A 20,864-nucleotide genomic window follows, 5' to 3' on the forward strand; every position below is an offset into this window, starting at 1 on the left:
GGATAAAATGTGTGTATATCTCAGACAGAAAAGACATGTCGAGGTAGAAATGAGCCTTTCAAGTATTCATGGGTACAAAAGTACACTGGGGAGATTGTAAAAGTTCAGATGGTGATTCAGTAGGTCCGGTGGGCCTGAGTTCTATTTTTTTAACAAGCTCATTTTTAACTAGTGATGCCACAGTCTCTGATTCATTCACCACAATTGGGACTAGCGGGGACATAATGACAGGTGAAAATTCATAGATGACTCTGAACTTAAAAGTGTTTTATGGATTTTACACGTTTAATAGAATAGGAAGCACAGCAGCAACAATCATTTGTGAATATTTACTGTAGAGCGCGTTTCTTTCTAACATTTTTGTGTAGGATTCCAGGAAAACTGCCTGGGCTGTGGTGAGAGTGGGCGGGGCCCTCAGGTGGGGCCGCCCCTCCAGGAACCCCGACGGGGCCCTGCGCTCCTGGCCGCTCCCTCCCCAGGCTCCCCCCTCACTCCCAAAAGGCCTCGGGGCAGAGCGGTCCCACCCTCTGCGCCCAGAGCGGAGCCGGCGTTTCCACAGTGCTGGAACTCCCGGCTCGGGGTCTCTTCCCTCCGCCGTCACGGAAGTGCCCCGGAGCCCGAGGGGAGGGCGGCCTCACTGAGGCTGCCGGCTGTTGAGGGCCCCTGGCGGCCGAAGCCGCGACAGTCGTGGGGACGGCGGGCCGGGTAAGTGGGCGCTGACCCTCCGCCTGGTACGGTGCTCGGGGCGCAGGGCAAGACCAGCTTCTGAGGGGCAGGGGTTCGCTGCCACCCGCCGCTGCTGTGCAGAGAGGGCTGCCCCCAGCGTCTGGTCCCGGGGAATTTCGGTCCCTCCTCTCGTCCCTGCCCTCGGCCTGGCTCGTGGGGCGTGGGGGGGGGCGTGGGGAGGGGGTCGGCCTGAGCGTCCTGAGGGGAAGCGGGGCAAGCGAGGCGCAGGGTCCGGCTGCAGCGTCAGCGCCCCTCCTCCCGGCTATGGGGAAAGCGGCTAAAAACTCCTCCCGAGGCTCGCAGGCCCCTTATTCAGCTGAGTCCCTCTGCGCTCCTGCCTCCCTGAGCTAAAGTACAGGGGGGAGGGGACAGGGCAGGGGACTGGCGCAGGTAATGGGGACCATCAACAGGTGATTGTTAACTAAGGAAAACCAGCTCTCCCAACGTGAGGAATGGAGCGCTATTCTTTCTATGGGAAGGTGCCAGAGTCTGGGCTCACTGAATTCCTTCTTGTATGCACCTCAGCCCTCTGGGGCCTGCAGATTCTGTATTTGCATATCCTGTGTTCCTCAGGGCCCGCCCCTCACACTGGAGGGCTGCAAGGACTGATGACTGTGACATCCTTTGTTTTCTGAGATGGCAAGAAATATTCCATTTCTCACAGGCTTGAGGGGCAGACAGTGAAAAGTGTAGGAGAATCTCACTCAGCATGTACTGTGGTTTACATATAGATAATATTTATACTTAAGTGTGGTAAAGAGAGGTTTTCCAGTCCAATCAACTTGTACTACTGCCCTCTATGTATTAATTTCATCAATATTATATGATAAATGCCTGTAGAATTGACTTAATCCATGAAATAGGATTATGATTTTTAAAGGAAACATAATAGAGATATAACAAGGAATCCTTTACCACTAAAGCCTGGGTCTGGATCAACCTAAATAAACGTTGCATTGTTAAAAAATTGAAAGATGTGTTAAATAGAAATATCAACATAATGACAAATAATAAGGACAGCAGAATGTTGAAATGTTCTATCTTTATCATGAAAGTGGCAGAAAATCATGTATTAGTAGGCACTGGAGGCAGAAGATGCCTGATTTTATATCTTTGTCATATTTGTACAGTTGTTTCAACAAGTAACTTAAAGACAAAATGGAAAAACAAGTAGGTTTGTGCCTGAGACCATGTTGATGTGAAACCAGGGATGGCCACCTTGTGCCAGGTGAGTTAAGTTTTTCTGGCCAGGTAGACCGCAGAGCTCCTGAGAAGCCAGGGCTGGAATTCTTCTGCTGGGTGCCTCTTAGGTTCTGTGACTTGACTGATTGTGAGTCATGTTGGGGGAAAGATTGATCACAGGAAAAGGGTGGGAATAGTGTGATTTGGGGAGCAGCTAACAACATTCATCACGGCTCACAACCTGAATGAATTTTAAAGAAACAGGAAAACAAATGCTTCTTATGGAATCAGAGAATGTGAGGGCTGGACAATCCCACAAAATGAGGAACACCTGTCCAATTTTCCAGATTAGAAAACAGAGGCCCAGCAAGGTGAAATCCCTCACCCAAGTTGCACCTGTCTCTCCTCCCCACTACATGGTTCATGAAAGCAGGACTCTTCCTGTCGTGATCACTGCTGAACCCCCAAAAGGGCCAGGCATCTAGCAGCTGCTCCAAAAATTTTGGTTGACTGTAGGAACAATGCTATTTCTTTCTTTCTCACTCTCATTCAGGATTGTGCCAAGAACTCCCCAGTTGCAATGTAATTCGATAAATGTAAATATTAACTGAGTTTTGTTATGATGAGGACTTAGGCTTTGAAGGTAACAGACTTGGTTCAGATCCTGGTTCTGCCACTCAATAGCTGTTTGGCTTTGGGAAAATTACTAAACCTCTCTGAGCTTATTTCCTCCTTTGTATAGTGGGGATAAATGTATCTGAGCCAGCAGAGCACCTGCATGAGAGATGTGCACTAAATATGGGTCTTTCTCACTCTCCCATGCCATCTCTCTGTTCTTTCCAGAGAAGTTGTACAGAAGGATATAGTAGGTTTTTTTTAAAAAAAATAATTAATTAATTAATTAATTTTGGGCTGTGTTGGGTCTTCATTGCTATGCACGGGCTTTCTCTAGTTGCGCCGAGTGGGGGCTAGTCTTTTTTGCTGTGTGCGGGCTTCCCATTGCGGTGGCTTCTCTTGCTGCACTTGTTGTGGAGCACCGGCTCTAGGTGCACGGGCTTCAGTAGTTGTGGCCTGCAGGCTCAGTAGTTGTGGCACATGGGCATAGCTGCTCCGCGGCATGTGGGATCTTCCCTGACCAGGACTCGAAGCCATGTCCCCTGCGTTGGCAGGCAGATTCTTAACCACTGCGCCACCAGGGAAGTCCGATATAGTACCTTTTAAAGAGGAGGTTTAATTTATTTGATAGTGTACATTTTTCTTGTAGAAAAGATTATTCCACTATAGAAACATTAACTCGCAATACCACTACAAATGCAGTATTCTATGGGTTAGATATTATCAGTCACATTTTTTAAGTAACTGGGCAAATGCCAAAGCACTAGCAACAGGGGAGTAAGAAGACTCAAATCTGGGGTGCCCCCACCCCAATTTCAAGAGCAGTGTGTGTTTTTCAACTCCATATTTCATCTGGTCTTTGTTTCTCATCCATCCTCTGTGTCTGCCTTTCACAAAAGGCTCAGATCCTCCACTTTCACATCCTCCCGGCTGGCTGTGCCCCAGCTCCCGTCCTGGAACCTCTGCATGCATGGGTGTGCCTGCTCTCCCTGTGCATCACCAGCTTTGCCAGGAAACTGCTGTATCGTGCACTGCTTGCTGTACCCCAGAGTACCTAGATCCTTCTGGTACATGAAGTACACTCTCATCACCATGAGTGCATGCCCATCCCCTTACCTTATATCCTGCCTCTAAGCCAGGCTTGGGGGTGACTGCAGTGTGCATTCAGGTATGTGAGGGGCTGGGATCAAAGTGAAGTTCCCAGCTTTTGAAGTTGCAGGCTTGAGGGGCACACAGTGATTTAAAGTCGGGTCACCTGACTTAAAGTGGGGGCTGATTGATTTAAAGCCAGGGCAGCTGACTTAAACCCTGCGTCCCTCAGCTGCAGGACGAGACCAATTTTGGCGGTGCACGGGTTCGCTCCAAGCCAGCACTGCTGTTCAGGACTGCCCTGAACAGGGGACTTGGTCCGTTGTCCTGCCACTGCCCTCAGTGGGGGGCCACCTGCTCTTCTGGAGGAGAATCAGGGAGGGGGAATTGCAGAGACCCGGCTGGAGTTGAGGCACCCCTTGTCTGATGGCAGGGAAGTGGGGGCGGGGCTGTGTGGTGCCCTGGGACTGGACTCACCAGGTCGACTCAGCCTCTTAGCCTCCTCACCTCCCCCCACACACCCCACAAGAGTCTCCAATAATATGTAATTGTGCCTTAGGTTCTCGGTGTTCAAACTCATACCCAGGCTCCCAGGTCCCTTGATTCAGCCAATTCCTCTGTGCTCTTTCTTCTATTAGATACAGTCCCAGAGGGAGGGGCTGGGGGATGGGACTAGAGGGACCCCGGCAGCACTGGCCTCAGCTGACTAAAGAGATCCGGGGCCTGCGCTCTCACATATGTGCGAGGACCCTTAAGGCGGAATCGAGGGGGCCAGTTAGAGGCAGTCCTTGCTGCCTCAAGTGAGTATGGATCACCGTCGGGTGGGGAGCACACTGAGCCTTGAGAAGTACTGTTAGGAGGATGTGTTCCTCCCTGCGCTTCAAGGATGTGAGTGGGCTTCAGGGCTCCAGTTCCCCTCCAGGCCTCCAGGTCCGACTGCACCCCAGCGGCCTTGCAGACCTGGCTTGCTGTCCCAGACCTTGTCAGGCTCCAGGAAGGATCCAGACTGCAGAGATGGTGCCTGAGTGCTCCAGCTTAAGAAGTGCTGTCCCTGGGGACCCAACAGTGGAGGGAGGAAGGGTGAAGGGAGTAGGGGGGTGGGGTAGGGAGGGTGGCTGCCCTGGGAGACGTTGAGAGAGAAATATCGCCCCCCACACCCCCTGCCCCCTGCAACTGACCCATTGATGCCATAGGATCTCAGGGCCGTTTAGTCAGAGATGCCTCTGTTTCTTTACTCCTGTGTTCAGAACTATGCAAAACCAACTCTTCATCTTCTTGCTGCCTTGCCAGGACTTTTAAAGCACTGTTCTTTTGAAGCACTCATTCCCTAAACTGCAGTTTGGAGCTGTCCCAGCTATTTAAAAGTGTTTTCCTTAAACTGAGACTAAATCCTTCTCTTTTGGAAAGATGACCTTCACTTCAGAGGAGATCGTCTTTTCTGCCCATTCCTTCCTTCTCCTTCCCTCCTAAGAGCCCCTGTGCACAAAGAGCTTGGTGATTTATTTTTTGCTTGATGTCAAAAAGAAACCTTCCCCACGCACCCCAAAAAGCTTTCCTGGAACATAGGTGTTTCCAAACCATGACAGTGTTTTGCAGTTAGTATACCCTGGGTAGACTGCCTAGCAATCCCTCCAAGAGCCAGAGGTGAGCAACACCTTTACTTCTTTGATTGGATGCCCTTCAAGTTTAGGAAGGTCCCATTCTTATGTCCCAGCAGATAAGACAAGAGCCCTTGATGGCTGTGGCTGTGATTAGATAACTTCTGATGGTTTTATTTCCCTTACTGAGCTGCTGCTTCTAGGTTAAATTCATCTTATTACCTCTCCTTTTTTTTTTTGTGGTAAGCGGGCCTCTCACTGTTACGGTCTCTCCCGTTGCAGAGCACAGGCTCTGGACACGCAGGCTCAGCGGCCGTGGCTCACGGGCCCAGCCGCTCCCTGGCACGTGGGATCTTCCCGGACCAGGGCATGAACCCGTGTCACCCGCATTGCGGGCGGACTCTCAACCACTGCGCCACCAGGGAAGCCCTACCTGTCCATTTTTAGAGAAAGACTGACAAAGTCTCTGTAGTAGGTCAGGAGTCTGAGCTCAGGGTTGGTCAAAGGTACTCGCAGGGAGGAAGGTGGATAAAAGGTGGGTAAAACAGGAGGGTTGGCAAGTACAGCCAGGACAACCGTGTTCACCGTGCGTACTAATAAAGGCCAGAATCTCCTCATTTATCGCTGGTGGGAAGTTCTGATGGTTTCACAGGATCAAACTCAAATCATATTCAAACTAGGGGGCTTCCCAGAGGGCGCTGAAGCACTGGCAGAGCCCACCTGCACTCCCACTTTGGCACTCCAGGATCAGAGTTGGGTTTGGAGATGGGGTTGCTGTAACCCCAAGGAGGTGAGCAGAGAGGAGGAGTGGATTACCGGTCTCCTCTGACTCTCTGGCCCAAATTGCCTGGCTTCACAGGGGGGACAGAGTTTTGCTTTCAGCAACTGATGGGGCACTTCCAGGCTGGTGGGGTTGCCCAGTGGCCCGACAGCCTGACAGGCTGACTGCGGTGTGACTGCCCTTTGTTTCTCCAGAATCTGTACATCAGGAGGTGCATGGTTGTGGGAGCCCATTCACCGCCCCCCCCCAAGGGGGATGGCACCTTCCCTGGCTGTACCCTATGATCACCAGGTACTTGAAATGAATGCAAGTTTTTTGACTTCAAGGAAGAGCTCACATAACCCCTTCTGCCTCATAATGTGTGGGATTTACTATAATGGAAGGACATTATAAAGAACAGGTAGAAAACTCACCTGTTGGTCTCCATGTAGGAGTTTATTTTGCGTGAATCCCTCCTACATGAGTAGATAGCAGAGGTTTATTTTTATTCCTGTGTGTGTACTTGTGGCACAGGACGTAGGTATGGTGATTTGAAGCCCTCAAAGAAATAGTCTCAGAATTCTCAAGACTTCTCTTGATTGGAACCGAAAGAGACCTGGAAAAGGAGGAAAAGAAAAGGAGGAGGGAGAACGAATGACTGTTCCTCAGTAAATTCACCTTCCTGGTTGATTGTTCTGTCTTCTCATTTCTTTTAACTTCTATGTTTGTCTAATAGAATAATGTAGAAAGGCTGATTTTTATGCTTTAAAAGGTTTTACATCACAAAGAAACTAGAAGTGGCTAACAGAACTTATTCAAATCAATGTTACATAGAGACTTTGATATTAAATTTGTATACTAAAATGGGTTAATCCAAATTTTCTCTTTCTTTTTTGAGTGAATATTTGTAACATATTTTTGTAGATAGTAATTTATCCTAGATATACAAAATTGTGAGAATGGGTACCATTTTTCACCACTTAAATGAATAGATCGTATACTTTAAATGTCAATGTTGTGTCTTACATGTTGTTTTTTAATTCCTTGATTTCCAAAACTTGTGTTTATTTAATTGATTTCTATCTAATAATCAGTGTCTCCCCTTTATTGTTTCTTACTTTATATTTTATTGATCTATAGTTAATTTACATTATTATATTAGTTTCAGAGGTACCACATAGTGATTCATAAATGTTTAGGTTGTTCTCCATTTATACTTATTATAAAAGAGTGGCTCTATTCCGCATGCTATACAGTACGTCACTGTAGATTATTGATTTTATACAAAGTGGATTCTTCCTCAGAATCTCCTACCACTATTTTGCTCCTCCACCCTGTCTCTCCCTGCTGGTAACCACCAGTCTGTTCTTTAATCTGTGAGTCTGTTTTGTTGTTGTTGTTGTCGTATTCAGTTGTTTAGATGCCACGTGTAAGTGATAACCTACCAGGCTTGTTTTCTCTGCAGCTTATTTTACTAAGCACAATACCCTCCAAGTCCATCCATGTTCTTGCAAATGTCAAAATTTCATTTTTTGCTGAAGTCACCATAAAAAATCATTTTTATCCCCTAACCTACTGATGAACACTTAGTTTGACTCTACATCTTGGCTATGGCAAATAACACTGTTATGAACATTGGTGTGCAGTTATGTTTTTGAAATAGTGTTTTTGTTTTCTTCTAATATACCCAAGAGTGAAATTGCTGGATATTATGGTAGTTCTATTTTTAGTTTTTTTTTTGGAACCTCCATTCTGCTTTCCACAGTAGCTGCTCTACTTCACATTCACATCAAGAGTGTACAAGAGTTTCCCTTTCTCCACATCCTCACTAACCTTTGTTATTTGTGACCTTTTTGATGACAACCATTCTGACAAGACTGAGGTGATATATCTCATTGTTTTGATTTGCATTTTATTGCCAATTAGCTATGTTTAGCATCTTTGTGAGCTCTGGCTGTCTATCTGTATTTTTTCCTTGGAAAAATATCTATTTAGGTCTTCTCATTTTTTAAAAAAAGATTTTGGGTGTTGTTCTGATATTGAGGTGTATGTGCTGTTTCTGTAGTTTAGATATGAACCCTTGCTTGGTCATCTTTTTGGTGTTAACCTCTTATCATGGGCAAATATTGTCTCTCCTTCAGCAGGTTGTCTTTGGTTTCCTTTGCTGTGCAAAATCTTTTAAGTTTAGTGAAGTCCTATTTGTTTATTTTTGCTTTTGTTTCATTTGCCTTAGTAGACTGAACCTAAAACTGTTGCTATCATTTATGTTGAAGAATGTTCTGTATTTTCCTCTAGGGGTTTTATGGTCCTACATTTAGGTCTTTATTCAGTTTTGCGTTTATTTTATATATGGTGTGCTAAAATACTCTAGTTTTATTCTTTTCCATGTAGCTGACCAGTTTTCCCAGTACCACTTAATGAAGAGACAGTTTTTTCTCCATATTGCCTGCTTTGTCATAAATCAATTAAATATAAGTGTGTGGGCTTATTTCTGGGATCTCTATCCTGTTGCAGTGATCTTTGTGTCTGTTTTTGCTCCGGTACGATTCTCTTTGATTTCTGTCGCTTTGAAGTATAATCTGAAGTCAAGGTGCATGATGCCTCCAGCTCTGTTCTTTCTCAAGATTGTTTGGCTATTTGGGGTCTTTGTGTTTCTATACAAATTTTAAAATTACTTTTTCAAGTTCTGTGAAAATGCTTTGGTATTCTGATAGGGATTGCATTAAATCTGTAGATTGTCTTTGGTAGTATGGTTATTTTAACAGTATTAATTCTTCCAGTCCATGCACCTGCTATATTTTCCCATCTTTTTCTGTTGCCTTCAATTTCTTTCACCAATGGCTGATAGATTTCTGAGTACATGCCTTTTTCCTGCTTAGGTGTGTTTGTTCCTAGGTATCTTATTCTTTTTGGTGTGATTGCATATGGTATTGTTTTCTTAATTTTTTTCTTTCTGACAGCTTTGAGTTTTGTTTTTTCTTCTTTTTCTAATTCCTTCAGGTGTAATGTTAGGTTGTTTATTTGATATTTTTCTTGTTTCTTAAGAATAAGCTTGTATCACTATAACTTCCCCCTGTGAACTGCATTGGCTGTGTCCCATCGATTTTGGATCATTGTGTGTTCATTTTCATTTGTCTTGGGTACTTTTAGAATCCCTCTTTAATTTCTTCAGTGTTCCTTTCTTCCCCTTTTATTCCCTTCATCTGTGATGTGAGGACTCTCTGTAATATTATGTTTGGATTTCTTTCAGTTTTGTGTGTGTGTATGTGTGTGTGTGTGTGTGTGTGTGTGTGTGTGTTTGTGTGATTATTTAAGTTGCTGAGCTCTTAATTTCACATGGACACTAACAACCTTGCATTGTTACTCTGCTCCCCCACAGTTACTGAATTTGACCTTATATTTTACATCTACGTGTTTTGTGTGTTCCTTAACTTTTATTGTGAATATAGATGATCTTATTACTGTTTTCTTTCATCCTTCCTATTAGCTGTGTGCATGGTTGATTTACTGCCTTTGTTGAATATTTGCCTTATTCAATGAGGTTTTTCCTTTAGTAAGTTTCCTTTCCTAATTTTTATGTTTCAGTCGTGGCATTTTCTTTTTCACTGAGAAAAGCCCCTTTAAGATTTCTCATAAAGCTGGTTTGGCGATGCTGAGCTCTTAGTTTTGCTTCTCTGTAAAACTTTAGATCTCACCATCAAATCTGAAGGAGAGCCTTGCTGGGTAGAGTATTTTTGGTTATAGGCTTTTCCCTTTCATGACTTTAAATATACCATGCCACTCCCTTCTGGCATGCAGAGGTTATCCTGAAAATTCAGCTGATAACTTTATGCAAGTTCCCATGTTTGTAACTTGTTGCTTTTTCTTTGCTCCTTTTAATAGTATCTTTTTCTCTTTATTTTTTTGCCATTTTAATTACAATGAGTCTTGGTGTGGTCCTCTTTGGGTTGATCCTGTTTTGGCCTTACTGTGTTTACTGGACTTGGATGTCTGTTTTCTTTCCCAGGTTATGGAAGTGTTCAGCTCTTATGTCTTCAGGTATGTTCTACACTGCTTTCTCTTTCCTTTTTGCTTCTGGGACCAGTATAATGCAAATATTAGTACACTTGATGTTGTTTCACAAGTCTGTTCAACTTTCCTCATTTCACTTTAATCTGTTGTTTTACCGTTCATCTTCAGTGATTGCCGGTACTTTGTCCTTCAGTTTTCTGATTCATTCCTCTGTATCATTTAGTCTACAGTAGTTTCCTTTTAGTGTGTTTTTCATTTCAGTTATTGTATTTCTCATCTCTGTTTTGTTGTTCTTTAATGGTCTAACTCTTTTTTAAAAAAATTCTAACTTCTTGCTCTGGTTGTCCATTCTTCTCCTGAGTTCTTTGATCATCTTTATAGTTATTACCTTGAAGTCTTTGTTGAGGAGATTGGCTATCTCCACTTCACTTAGATCTTCTTCTGAGTTCTTATCTTGTTCCTTCATTTGGATCGTGTTTCTGTGTCACCTGATTTTTCTTAACTTGCTGTTTTTATTGTTATGTATGTAGTAGGTTCATTACATTTCCTGACCTTGGAGAAGTGACCTTTTGTAGGAGAGGTCCTATGTGTGCCAGCAGCCCACTGTCCCCTGGTCACTAGAACTATATGTTCTAGGTGTACCCCCTATGTGGGCTGCTTGGGCTCTTCTGTTGTGGTGGGCTGACTACTGTGGGTGGTCTGGTAGGCTTGGCTGCCCCCAGAGTGCTTGTTTGCTGGACTCTGCCTTGTATGGAGGCTGTCTGTGCTGCTTGGTGAGGCTAAATCATAAGGCAGCTGGCTGAACAACTGTGGGGGACACCAAATCTAGTGCTGGTTCACTTATGGGTAGAACTGCAGTCCAGGTGATATCAGGGCTAGTGCCCAGTCACTGGTCCTGGGGCTATGCTGGCTACTGGTAGGAAGACACAGGTCCTGAGTTCTGGCTGCAGGACCCAGGAGTCGCAGAGTTGGTGTGGATCACTGTTTCTGACACAGCTATCTGCAGGGTCTGGGGTATCCCTAATCTTGTATTGGCATTGTGATGGGCATGGTCAAGACCCAGCTGAGCCCATGGGGCTGCTTCTGGCGTGCAAGTCAGTGTTCTGGTCACACACGCTGCTGGGCTGTGGTATTCCTAGAGCTGGTGTGTGCCTGTTGGTGTACGAGGCTGATCCCACTGCTAGAGCAGGTTTGCTGTTGGGTAAGTCCGAGCTCCATCCAGTCCCTGTGCAGTAATCACCTGCCAACGGTGAGGCTGATTCCAAGGCCAGAGCAGGCTCACTTGTCAGAGGGGCCAGGGACTCTGGGGCTGGTGCTTGTCCATTGAGGTGTGGAGTCTGGTCCTGGGGCTTTTGGTGGCTGAGCCCATGTCCAGGGTCAGCTGTGCATTGAGAGGGTCTGAAGGAAGCCTGTTTGCTGGTGGATGGGGCTATGCCCCTGCTCAGTTAGTTGTTTGGCCTGCAGCATCCTAGTACTTGTGTCTATAGTCTGATGGAAGTGGGTAGGCCAAGTCCTGAGGCTAAAACGATAGAGGGAGGAATCTGAAATCATGCTTGCTGGTACCAGTTGCCACGAGGTAGAAGGAGCTCCCCCAAATGGCTGCTGCCAGTGTCTATGACCCTGAGGCTGTGCTGTAGTTGCCTCTTGCCTCTCTGTGAGACTCTCCAAGATCAGGAGGTAGGTGTGACCCAGGATCCTTTCAAATGACTGCTTCTGTTCTGATTCTCGGGTCATGTGGGATTTTGTGAGCATCTTTTTTTTTTTTCTTTTGCGGTACACGGGCCTCTCACCGTTGTGGTCTCTCCCGTTGCAGAGCACAGGCTCCGGACGCGCAGGCTCAGCGGCCATGGCTCACGGGCCCAGCCGCTCCACGGCATGTGGGATCCTCCCGGACCCGGGCACGAACCCGTGTCCCCTGCATCGGCAGGTGGACTCTCAGCCACTGCGCCACCCGGGAAGCCCTGTGAGCATCTTTTAAGTGTGGAATCTCTATTTCCCACAACCCTCTGGCTCTCTGGAAAATAAGCACTACTGGTCTTCAAAGCCCTACTTTCTAGGAACTCTTCTTTCTAGCACAGGATCCCTGGTGTTCTGTTCATACCCCTTGCTACCTGGGAGCACCTCAGAAATTGTAATTATTCTCCCATTTGTGGGCCACCCACCTGGTGGTATGGGTCTGGACTCTATTGAGATTTTGCCCTTCCTTCTTGTCTTGCCGAGGTGCCTTCCTTTAGCTCTAAGACATCTTTTATGGTAGGTCTCGGCCTTTTTCATCAACTGCTGTTCTGTAAACAGTTGTGACTTTGGTGTGCCCATGAGAGGCATCAAGCTCTGGGTATTTGAATGCTACCATCTTGGACAATCTCTCCACTTCATTCTTAAATCATATTATTTAATTTTTCTTAGTATCTTATTTGATTAGTGACAGTTTGAAATCTATTATCACTCATGTTTACTTCTCCTGTTTTAAAAAATTGAATAGTGCATTCATTCATTTTGAAATGAAGGTAGTGACCTGTGAATTTCCATACCTCAAAAATCAAGGATAGGACAAAAGCCTTTTCTACCTGTGTTACCCTCAAACTCTGCACCCCACCCCAGCCTGGGGATTAACCTCTTGCACCCATGCTCACCTTCTGTTTTTGGACTGTTAACTGTCACTGCATCTGTATGTGTGTTGACAAAGTGAACTCTAGTCTTTCCAGTTTTTGTGTTTTGTTTTTTGGATTAGGGAACAGTCCTACTATGAATGTACATTTACTGGTATGCTGAAGTTCATATATAAACCTGTCAAGCACATTACCAGAATTGGAATTGCTTGTATATACACTTTGATAAATTTTAGAGAGAATAGTAGAACAGAAGTAAATTGTATTTCAAATCCCACAGTATTCTCACACCATGAAAACCGTTCCACTTTTAATATATTTGTGTGTAGTTTATCTTTATGCCCATACTATATTTCCCAGAGATGAGTAAGTGCTATGTTTCTTGCTAGCACATTTACTGTATTGTTTAATGTCAGGCGTTTAGTGGTTTAACATGATCATATTTCCATGAACTTGCAAATACAAGATCTTGTCTCACACTGTCTTTTACTCCCTGCTGTTTTATATTACCCTCCTAATTCTCAGTCCTGGTCTTTCTTTATGTTCTTTATCAACCTGGATAGGTTATACTATTTTCTCTCTTATTCAAGACCAATAGAATAGAATAGAACACCCAGAAATAAACCCTGATATATGGCCAAATGATTTTTGACAAGTTGCCAAGACTTTTCAAAGTAGAAAGGATAGTATTTTCAACAAATGGTGTTGAGAGGTCTTGTTGTCAACATGCAAAAGAAGGAGATGGACCCTTACCTAACATCATATGCAAAAATTAATGAAAACGTATCTAGAAACTAAACACAAGACCTAATAAAATAAAAAGTCTTAGAAGAAGACACAGGACAAGAGCTTCATGACATTGGATTTGGCAGTGTTTTCCTCAATATGAAACGAAGGAACAAAAAAATAAACAATTTGCAGTACATAATTTAAAAAAATGTGTATCAAAGAAATGTAAACAGAATAAAATGGCAACGCACTAGATGGGAGAAAATATTTGAAAGCCATCTATCTGACAAGAGATTTCTATTCAGAATATACAGAGAACTCCTACAACTCAACAAAAAGCAAACACCCTGGTTCAAAAATGGGTAAAAGACTTGAAGAGGTGGTTCTTCAAAAAGATGTAAAAATGACTAAGCACTTGAATAGATGCTCCGTGTCACTAAATGCATGTTTATATATTTGTGTGCATGCATACACACGCAAGCACACACATACACAAGCAGAAAACAAGTATTGGTGAGGATGTGAGGGAGTTGGAAGCATTGTGCTCTGTCAGTGGGAACGTAGAATGATACAGCTGCTTTGCAAAAGAGTATGGCAATTTTTCAGATATTGAAAAATAGAATTACTACATGATCCAGGAATTGTACTATGAGGTATACCCAAAGGAATTGAAATCAGGGTCCTAAAGAAATATTTGTACTCCAGTGTTTAGAGCAGTAATAATCACAGTAGCTAAAACATGAAAGCAACCTAAGTGTTCATCCACTAGTTCCTGGATAAGCAAAGTGTGGTATACCCATATAATACAATATTATTCAGTGTTAAGAAGGAAAAGATCTAGGAATATGCTACAACATGGATGAATCTTGAGGAAATTTAGCTACCAAAATGCCATTTTTGTGACTTTTAGTGAGTCATAACAATACAACTACTTATTTCAATTATATGGGGTACTTGGTATAGTCAAAACCATAGAAATTGGGAGGGTAATGATGCTTTTCAGGTGGTTATGGAACAAAAAGAAAAGTTATGTTTAAAGGATATAGAGTTACAGTTTTAAAACGTAGAAAAGAATTAGAAAGATAAATGGTGATGTTCATCGCCCAATAATATGAATGTATTTAATATCACTGAATGGTGCAGTTTATAATAATTAACATGTTATACTTTATGTTATTTGATTTTACTAACATACAAAATTGGGAAAGAATGTAATATCAGGAAAGGGAGTGGCCCTAGGATAGAGCAGAGGGTAATCAGAAGGGTGAGACACTGCATATTTTGAAGAAGAGCTGAGAGTCTTCATTGGACAGAAGAGACTTTATAAAAAAGAAAAAAAAATACTCTGAGGGTGTATTAAATAGATATCTGCGGGTGTACTGCTATCTCCCATGGGTTATCTTAAAGAGTCTTTAATAAAGTCCATAAGGCTTGCTGAGGCTTTTTAAAAAACTGGATTCCCTAGGAGATAATTAGAGGGTGGTACTTAAGTCTATGTCTAGGTTGACAGATTTTGCAGGGAAGATGAACCTGAGAACAGTGAAGGTCCTGAGAGTGTAAGTACATGGAAATTAGAAAAAAATAATAAAGGAAATTAGGAAAACTTTGGACTTTGAAGGTCATGTATTACTGAGTCAGACCTGAGGTTTCTAAGGAGTTATATACAAAGTTGCTCTTTGGATTACTTGTTGATAAAGATAAGTGGAAAAACTAGAGTCGTTTCCAAGTGTAGGTAAGGTATAATGAGAGGATGGAGGTGGAAAGTAGGGAGGCCCAGAGAAAAGTGGGAAGGTCCTATTGGGCCAAGATGGTGGTAATATCCAGCAGAACAGATGGTAAGGCAGACTGTGGATTCGTCTTTCTTATTTCGGCTCCCCACCTCATCCTTAATAATTCTTTGGGAATATTTCATTGCTCTGTGACGCAGGTACAGAATTCGAGTGAGGAGACTACACCCTCAGTGTCCAGCTGTCTGAGTCCTCAGTGTGCTTCAAATGATGGAGAACTATTGCTTCTTTATGAGAAGAGTTAGTACCTCGTAGCCCAGCTTAAGCTGGAGCTTATGCAATATTGATTCCATTTTATATATACTGTTGGCATGGAGGTTCCTCCTCCTCTTTTCTTGACCATTATGAAATGAATCTATATTTCTCAATATTTGGGTATATCAGATAAATACATTAAGTAAAGGAATCTTATATATTGCTCCCTGCAGAGTTTGCTCTTTCTTGTTTCTCTTTGACCTTTACTAAATTAGCACAGGGAGAGACCTTGAAATGTTCTAATCAGGAGAGATTAGAGATTAGAACATCATATTTCTAGAGAGTTTGGTGGGACAGAGCAGGGGTCCCAGTGAGAATCAAAGCTTCTGTTTCTACTTGGAAGTGTACCTGTATAGAGTAGAGGGCTCCAGGAAATAGCCTAGAATATTGCAATGTCCCTGAGGGGGATCATTAAGAGAGGCAGGATCTGGTACCAGGTCGGTGTACTAGGACATGTTTGTCAGTCATCTGATGTGAGATTCTCAGAGCCAATCCCATATGGTAGGGCTGACTGCAGAGTGATGAATAACCTGTGAAAGCCTCTGACTGCATGTTAAAGATGAAGCTCTGAATTTGGGGAGAATTTTCTTACCTGACTGAATGTCACCCTTCTGTGGGGATGAGATTCTGTGCTTTTCCTCTCTTGATGACCACTGACAGAAAATCATTAGAGCATCATGTCTACAAAGCATTCTTTATTTAATTTCTTAAAGAAGAAAACATAGAAAACATTTTTATCCACTTTCAAATTGAGGATCAAGGGGAATCACATCAGTGAAAATGTCAGAGTAGGGAGCTCTGGCTTGTGTCCATCGCCAGAAGCAGTGACATACGTGCTATATATAACCTGTCAGAATGATCTTATCAACACATGTAAGTTTTCTTTTTCACCCTGTAGATTTATCTTTCATTGAAACTTAACTTACTACAGGATGTGGAGAATAAACAGGGAAGTAGAAACTGTATTTCCTGATGAGAGAATCACTAAGTCACATTAACTGTTCTGAGCTATGTCTTACTCACCGTGACTGTAATTAAAACAAACAAACAAACAAAACACTTTTTTTTGTAAGTCAGTTCTGACATTTCCTAGTTAAAGACAAGGTAGCAGATACAGACTTAGATCTACCAGAATTGAGCCAAAATTTGATTCTACCTGTGTTGAATATATGAGCATGACCTGCTACAAATCTTCATTATACTTATTGCCACAACTGACAAATTCCCTTTTTCCACTCCTGATATGTTGCATGTAAGGAATGCATAGGTCACTAACCCCAGCTGGTCACAGGTAAACTCTGCCACGTGGATTACTGCATGTTTTCCTGCTGGAAGACCACACATTCTCGAGTATCATGCCTGCAGAGTATCTGGGCTCTTCTTTTTTCTGGATAAAGGTTAGATAATCACCTAATTTTATGAGAAATATATAAATTGTATTTGCATATTCTTCAAGTTTTTATTTATCTATTCTCTTTCAAGTCCTAAGTGCAAATATTAAAGTGATTTCCAAGAGGGTGGTAAATAAGACAGCTACATTTATGCTCCAAAATTAGCAATAAAGCATAATACAATTGTAAATGCATTAATGTGTGATTAATATGTAGATACTTATGTAAATGCAATTTTAGTAATGCTTTGTGGAGAGCTTCAGAATCTAGGTATTAAAAAAAAGAAGAAGGAGTTGTTGAAACTCTCAGGGAATTATAGAGAAGTCTTTGTGTCTATAAATATCAATCTGAAATAATGCATATTCTCAGAAATAAACTAGGCATAAAATTGTAGGAAAAAACGTCATGAAATGAAAGACCATGTGATGGCCATACAAGAAATAGAATATTCTCAGAGAATAATGAACAGTGTGGAGTTCAGCAGAAGGGTAATACAGATTCAGAGAGTAAATCTTTGGAGAGCCTAATTATGAGTTCCTCATATTTCATCTTTGGAGAGACGGTAGTCATTTGAAATATGATGTTATAAGATGATGTTAACATACTTAAATACTTTCGTTTAGAAATGACCACTTAGAACCAGAATAAATGAAGGAGAACACAAAATTATGTTTTTGTTGATTTTTGAAGATCTCGGGTGAGTGCTGATAACTTAAAAATACATGATGTCTTTCACTGCAAAGTAAAGGAGCTCGTACAGTGGAGGATTCCTGGACTGAATGTCAATATTATGACATAGTGTGAGTGTGTTTCGTGTTTGGTAATTGCAATCATTGTTGCTTTTGTTGTGGTCATCCATTTACAGTGTTTGGTGTCATTTGATTTTTCTCTTGTAAAAATAAAATACAGTCTGTGTGTGTGGAAAAAAAAATATACCTGATGTCTTGATAAAGTTGTATGGAATTTGAGATCTGGAAAAACGCATTTCTTTTCTGTAATGCTAGGATGCTCATTGGACATTTTTGCAAGAAGGAGATTTCAGGATGCAAATCTGGCGTGTCTAAGGTGGGAAGTCAGTTCATGGCGGAACATTCTATTAAACTTGTGTGAATACAGACATATTTCTTTGGAAGAAAGAGGTCACGAATCTCTTTTTACAGTTAGTGGTTTATAGTATACCGAATGAACAAAATGGCTATTTCTGAACTTTAGAAAAAAATAATATAGTTTTTCTGCATTTATATTATGAAGCTGATGTAGAATATCAAAAATTCTTTATTTTGAAAAACAATGTAATCAATTTGACATAATTCATATATATTGAACCTGTGGTACACACACACAATAAAACTTACATTCAAAAAATCTTTTTCACTTAAGAAATATTTTCTAGTGTAGTTGATTTACAATGTTGTGGGTTTTTTAAATACATGTTTATTGGAGTATAATTGCTTTATAACACTGTATTAGTTTCTGCTTTACAACAAAGTTAATCACCTATATGTATACATGTAACCCCATATCCTCCCTCTTGAGCCTCCCTCCCACACTCCCTATCCCACCCCTCTGGGGGACATAAAGCACCGAGCTGATCTCCCTGTGCTATGCCGCAGCTTACCACTAGCTCTTTTACCTTTGGTAGTGTATATATGTCAGTGCTGCTCTCTCACTACGTCCCTGTCTCCCCTTCCTCCCTGTGTCCTTAAGTCCGTTCTCTACATCTTGTCTTTATTCCTGCCCTGTCACTAGGTTTGTCAGTACCATTTTTCTAGATTCCATATATATGTGTTCACGTATGGTATTTGTTTTTCTCTTTCTGACTTACTTCACTCTGTATGACGGACTCTAGGTCCAACCACCTCACTACAAATAACTCAATTTTGTTCCTTTTTATGGCTGAGTAATACTCCATTGTATATATGGGCCACATCTTCTTTATATATTCATCTGTCGATGGACATTTAGGTTGCTTCTATGTCCTGGCTATTGTAAATAGTGCTACAGTGAACATTGTGGTACATGTATCTTTTTGAATTATGGCTTTCTCAAGGTATATGCCCAGTAGTCAGATTGCAGGGCCATATGGTAGTTCTATTTTTAGCTTTTAAGGAACCTCCATACTGTTCTCCATAGTGGCTGTATCAGTTTACATTCCCACCAACAGTGCAGGGGGGTTCCCTTTTCTCCGCACCCTCTGCAGCCTTTATACATTGTTGTATTAATTTCTGCTGTGCAGCAAAGTGATTCAGTTTTACATATATATATATTCTTTTCCATTATGATTTATCACAGGTTATTGAATATAGTTTCCTCTGCTATACAGTAGGTCTTTGTGGTTTGTCCATCCTATGTAGAATAGTTTGCTTCTGCTATTCCAAAACTCCAAATCTTTCCTTCTCTCTCTCCTTGGCAACCACAACTCTGTTTTCTATATCTGTGTGTTTGTTTCTGCTTCACTGACATGTTCATTTGTGTCCTGTTTTCGATTCCACATATAAGTGATATTATGTGGTATTTGTCTTTCTCTTTCTGACTTACTTCACTTAGTATCATTATCTCTAGGTCCATCCATGGTGCTGCAAATGGCATTATTTCATTCTTTTTTATGTCTGAGTAATATCTATTATATACGTATACCACACCTTTTTTATACATTCATTTTTCAATGAACATTTAGGTTGTTTCCATGTCTTGGCTAGTATAAATAGTGCTGCTATGAACATAGGGTTTTATGTATCTTTTTGAACTATAGTTTGTCTAGATATATGTCCACAAGTGGGATTGCTAGATCATATGGCAACTCTCTTTATAGTTTTTTTGAGGAAACTCCATACTGTTTTCCATAGTGGCTGTACCAACTTACATGGCCACCAAAAGGTGGAATGGTTCCCTTTTCTCCATACCCCCTCCTGCATTTTTTAATTGTAGATTTTTTTAATGATGGCCATTCTGATCAGTGTGAAGTGATACCTCATTTTAAATTGGATTTGCATTTCTCTAATAATTAGTGATGATGAGCATCTTTTCATGTGCCTATTGGCTATCTGTATGTCTTCTTTGGAGAAATGTTTATTTAGGTCTTCTACCCATTTTTCCATTGAGTTATTTGTTATTTTGTTATTGAGTTGTATGAGTTGTTTGTATAGTGTGGAAATTAAGCCCTTGTCAGTTTCATCATTTGCTAATATTTTCTCCCAGTCCATACGTTGTATTTTCATTTTGATTATGGTTTCCTTTGCTGTGCAACAGCTTATAAGTTTGGTTAGTTCCTGTTTCTGTTTTGCTTTTACAGTAAGTCCCCTACATATGAACAAGTTCTGTTCCAAGAGTGCGTTTGTAAGTCCAATTTGTTTGTAAGTCCAACAAAGTTAGCCTAGGTACCCAACTTACACAGTCAGCTATATGGTATTGTACCGTAATAGGTTTATAATACTTTCCACACAAACAATACATAAAAAACACACACAAAAACAAAGAAAACATTTTTAATCTTACAGTGCAGTAACTCGAAAAGTACGGTAATACAGTACAACAGCTGGGATACTCGGGCTGGCATCGAGGGAACAGGCGAGAAGAGTTCCTGATTGGAGGAGGGAGAGGAGGTGGGAGAAGGTAGAGGTGAAGGACTATCAGCAGTAGGAGACAGAGGGCAAGCTGTCATTTCACTCATACCTGACGTTGATGACACCAGTTCTGGTTCCTTGCTGGATTTAATTCTATCTACCCTCTTGAAAAAATGATCCATTGATGTCTGGGTAGTAGCTCTTTTTTTCTCATCATAGATGACAAGGTAGCACTGGATTGCATTCTGAATGGCTGCTGCCACGTTTGGGTACCATTCTAGGTTCGGGTCCTGTGCCTCAAATACTAACAGTGCTTCCTCAAATAAAGAAGATTCCCTTGCCATTTTCTGTGTCGTGAATCTCTTCAGTTCTTCAGTTACTTCTTCTTCCTCCTATCCCTCTTCATCCTTTCTCTGGGCCTCCAATTCCATCAGTAAGCTCCTCATGTTGCAGAGCAAGCAGTTCAATGAAATCGTCCTCTTGCAGATCTAGCTCCAGCTTCTCACTGAGGGTCACTGCGTTGCTGAAGACCTCTTCAGACTTCTGATC

The 20,864-nt window shown here is 42.1% G+C and overlaps 1 long non-coding RNA gene across 1 annotated transcript in view; it reads left to right on the forward strand.

Moving 5' to 3' along the window:
• Positions 1 to 569: 569 nt before the first annotated feature.
• Positions 570 to 20,864, forward strand: part of LOC307051018 — a 99,537-nt gene continuing 79,242 nt past the window's right edge. The window contains exon 1 of the long non-coding RNA XR_013810819.1: positions 570 to 705. This is a non-coding gene — a long non-coding RNA (uncharacterized lncRNA). The remainder of the gene's footprint in view (positions 706 to 20,864) is intronic.

The sequence above is a fragment of the Hyperoodon ampullatus genome, assembly GCF_949752795.1.
Source record: "Hyperoodon ampullatus genome assembly, chromosome: 3".
Lineage (NCBI taxonomy): Eukaryota > Metazoa > Chordata > Mammalia > Artiodactyla > Ziphiidae > Hyperoodon > Hyperoodon ampullatus.